This window comes from Protomyctophum parallelum (assembly GCF_964188405.1).
Source record: "Protomyctophum parallelum genome assembly, chromosome: 17".
Classification (NCBI taxonomy): Eukaryota; Metazoa; Chordata; class Actinopteri; order Myctophiformes; family Myctophidae; genus Protomyctophum; species Protomyctophum parallelum.
Genome location: NC_139719.1, coordinates 7,583,174 through 7,588,054, shown reverse-complemented (window position 1 = coordinate 7,588,054; position 4,881 = coordinate 7,583,174).

The window sequence follows — 4,881 nt, the reverse complement described above, 5'->3', positions numbered from 1 at the left end:
CTTGGTGGTGAACAAACGCTATTTTCGTGCTCGGACACTGCCAGGAAAAGTTGGAAGAAAGACAGTCCAATATGGGAGAGAGACGCAAGTAAGTGCCTTGTGGAAAAGGATGATAGTAAAATATGCGGAGCACTTCAGAAGGGTATAGGCCTATTATATAAGGATCAGGCATTTGTGGAATTAAAACAGCAGCTAAAATCATCGGTACTACAGAATTACCCAGTCTCCATAACATCTACACCACTCGCTGTATGAAAAAAGCCCATAACATCATGGAAGACACCAGCCACCCCGCAAATACCCTGTTCAAACTACTCCCCTCCAAAAAACGCTACCAGAGCATCAAATCTCGTACCACCCGTCTCAGTAACAGTTTCTACGCCCAGGCAGTCAGGCTGCTGAACAGCTGACCTTGAACTGTATTGCACTTCACTTCACTTGCACTTTTCTTTTCCTGTTTTTGTCTTTTCTTGCACTATAGATGTTTGTTATGTCCTGTGTATGTAAGACAGAGTGCTCTGAGCAAAATAAAACACAATACCAAATGGTATCATCAAAGTGGAGAAATAAAGGACCAAAGTTACGTTTCTGAACTTTTAGAGTTTATATTTTTAAATGGTATATCTTTTAGGTTTTATTACACAATACTTATTGATCTTTTTGAATCCTATAGGCCTACCTGACAAATAAACCAAAGTACGAAAAAAAACTAAAACTAAACTATAACTAAGCATTTCAACAAAATAAAAACAAAATAAAAACTAGCAAACCCGCTCTAAAAACGAACTAAAACTAACTGAATTAGAAAGAAACAAGTCAAAACGAACTAAAACTAAACTATAATGAAAAAAACAAAACTATTATAACCTTACTCCGTCCATGTGACACCTGTCATCCGCTGCATTCTTCTGTTACAGTACAGCAGTACTGACTCTACTGTAGCTACTAATCTCTTGAGTTCTTCTCCCTCTGATTTCCACACTCTCATCCCGTGCAAGGCATTCCAGCCAAACTCAAAAACTCAAAAATACTTCAGCGTATGAGTGCCGACCCAAAGGAAAAAACGAACAAACAAAGCAGTAGACACGCCTCAGCCCTAGGCCTTCCTCAGCATTTCTTAGACAACATGGCTAGCACATCTATTTCCTGCATGTCACACCCAAATGTAATTTGCTAGGTTCCATGAATAGGCTGTTAGTGTTGTTTAGGGCTTATCTATTAATCATTACCATTCATATTTTTCACTTGTGCACCTTTTCTTAAATGGGTCTAGATTGTTAAGCTTCTCTGTTTACTGCAATTCCTATTGTCCTCTGGTAATGAATAGGTGTGTCGGGACTCGGGAAGGGTCATGTATATTGGAAGTATATTCAGATGATGTAGAAATGGATAGCATTTATTTTTGCAGCCTGGCAAATTGGAGTCTTAATTTTCAAGTAATGCTAATTGCTAAGATGTTTAGTGCTATAACCCATATACATGGTGACTCATAAAGGTTACATTAGGCCTTGAGAACTGAATTGTATCATGACAATATCTTCTCTCTTGAACCACACGTAGGGCTGTATATCACATCACAAACAACATGCCTTTTTAAAATATAACAAATACATTCACAGATTATGCACAAGGATAGAAATGTAGACATGACTGACAACAGTTTTTACGGGATCGACAGCAGATCAGATCACAGACAATGAATCATTTATTAGAGCAATGTTGTACATTGTGAATATTTATAATCCTCTCTACTGTGTGTGTGTGTGTGTGTGTGTGTGTGTGTGTGTGTGTGTGTGTGTGTGTGTGTGTGTGTGTGTGTGTGTGTGTGTGTGTGTGTGTGTGTGTGTGAGAGAGAGAGTGTGTGCATTGAACATTGAATACAGCTCACAATTGCCTTTGGTTTGTTTGCATAATCAAGTGTCACTGTTGCGCAGCCTAACACACGCACACACACACACACACACACACACACACACATTAACTGTATGATTTGGGGTGTTACAGTACAGTACAGTACAGTACAGTACAGTACAGTACAGTAGAGGGCCTACCTGGGGACTCCCACACGGTAACTCTGTCCTTTCTCAATAGTTTCGGACGGGGGTCGGCTCGCCGGAACCGGGCCGGCACCCTGGCCGTGTTCCTGTGGGTCCGGAACATCCAGGGACCTCCCGGGGACCCCCACACAGACTTGCACCACTCACTTCACACGGGTGTGATCTTTTATTCTGCTTGACTTGTCAGTAGGCTACTACCCACAAAACACAGCATTATGATTTAAGATTGGGCTATTTTGGTTACACCTGCACCTACTTTGTCTTAAAACAACAACTGTTTCCTTATGACGGCTAATGAGGCCCAGGTGAGAGGAATGTGGAGCGGCTGGGTCAAATTGGCTGAAGGAATAGAAGTGACCTGAGAAAGAATGTACTGAAAGACAATAGACAACTGCAGCTATGGGTAGTTGATTCTGAGGGCGTGGCCATAGCATGACCATATTGGTAACAGAAATGTAAAAACTAGTAATACACCTATTGCAGGAATGGAGTTTCGTTTGACACATTTTAAACCAGGTCCATGTTTACAATTTACACTTACAATTTAGGCATTTAGCAGACACTCTTAATCCAGAGCGATTTACAGTAAGCAAAAACAAAAGCAAAGAACCTAACAGTGGAATATCTATATAATGAAACTATGCTATGTCTATAGTGCTACGTCTAAGTTAGATAAGTTGAGCCTTTGCATATGTCTGTAAGGTCGCCAAGGCTAGGGCAAGTGCTACGGGCTAAGGTGTAGTCTGAAGGTGGGTTTTCAGCCTATGGCGGAAGATGGGGAGTGAGTCTGCATTGCATTCCATGATAGTTTTGGAGCCAGAAGGGAGAAGAGTTTGGGACGTGTGGAGCGTTGTCCCTGTTTTTTTTAATTACATTTTTATCCCAAGATTTTGTAACCCATTTTTCACCCCTGTGTCAATTATCTAATGTGATCCTGGGCTCTACACACCCTCCGCCAACCTATTCCCCATAATTATATGAACTCATGCTTCCTTCATGCCTGAGTGTCCAAGTTGCTCCTTTACACCTGACAGGGGGGAGTTTCCCCTGGTTGGACGTAGTGCGTGGAAGGAACACGTTATTCCAAACCAGTTCCTTTTGTCCCGGCATTTTTAGTGAAGTTACTTCCAGCTTCCCTGCGTTGGCTGATCTGAGTGTGCAGGAGAGTTTGTATAGGGTTCGATCAGACTCGCAAGATATGGGGGTGCCGCCCATACCTGGTTGTTTTGAATGCCAGCATCAGAGTTTTGTACTCTGTGCGGGCAGCGACCGGGAGCCAATGGAGGGAGCGGAGAAGGTGGATACATGTTTGGTCATTGAACATTGGAAAAAGAACAGAACTCTGTTATACTGTATATCAAAGCAGCTCAAGAGTGTAACCGGTGCCAAACCAAAGGTCACTCAGTTGTCTAAAGTAATAATTTATATATCAAAACCTTGAGAAGGCTAAAATAATGTTGTAGTTTAAAAAATATTGTATTATTCAAATACTAATGCTTGCAGCTTAGTTTGTGTAGGCCTGCATTTGTTTAATGACAGCTGGGTTATGGTTAGTGCACCCACAAATGTCCAATACAGTAGCTCCAAACCTATGTTCAAGGAATTTAGAAAAGAATATCCTAAATTACCAAATATCTGTTATCAGTGGTGTATAAAGAGATTTCCATATATGGGCATACAAGGGACAAGTACTGACATACAGGTATAGGTGTAGGCCGCGTAACCTCTTGTATAATATATTTACGATGGAGCTAATATTTTGTTCAGTGTCTTTGACATTGCTTTATAAATGAATGGCAGAACTGAGTCAAGAATTGCGTGTACTATAATTCAGAAGATTATACCTGATCGCTGCAAATATCTGCATCTGTAAGAAAATCATCATTAATGTTATTTTATGGTGTAAAATATTGCATGCCTAATGCAATATTCCAAGGGATTGAGAAATCTCAGTATCTGGGACATGAAATCTCTCTCTCTACAGTGGTTCTCAAAGTGGCGTCTGGGGATCTCCAGGGGTCCTTGAGGGGCTTCCAGGGGGTCCCCAGACAAATTAATGAGATAAGCCACTTTAACCCTACTGTAGTCCATCTGGAAATAACAGATATACAAGTTTACTACAACGCATTGCATCTTGGCATGTTTTGAGCTAGTATAGAACTTTTATTTTCTTAAAATCGTGTATGAGGATCCCTGGCACAAAGTCTTTTCAGGTGTGGGTTCACGGCCAAATAGTGTAGAACCACTGTTTTAAAAAGTAAATGACATCAGATCATTACTGTCTCAGGAGGTAGAGTGGCCACTTGGGAATAGATGGTTCTCGGTTCATTTCCCTGCTCCCCCTGGGCTCCTGAAGAGCAAGTTGATGCCATCCTCCACTAGCCTTGCGCGGCCAGACTCATAGCGAGGGTTCACTGATGTTTCCGCGGGGAAGAATCTTCAGTGAATCGCTATGTGTGAAACCCGCTATGAGGCTGGCCAAGCCAGGCTAATCCTCCACTGTATGAATGGGTGAATGTAATGCACATTGGAAAGCTCTTTGGATAAAGGTGTATCATTTACCATGTTAAAGTGATATTTCACTTGTTTGGGTGTTATTTTAATGGCTACTCAGGCTTTTTTGTGGGCACCCCAGAAAGCTTTTTTTCTTCACAAAAATATAAATAAAAATCATAGCAAAAGTAATTGAAAAAAAAAACCCACCAAGGATGAGTGTTTTCAATGAATCTAACATGGTTAAAGTGGAGTTTGATTTATATAGGAAGGGAGTGTGTCAGATAAAATTAATATCAAATATCTAATTACTGAATCAAGCAACTGGTGT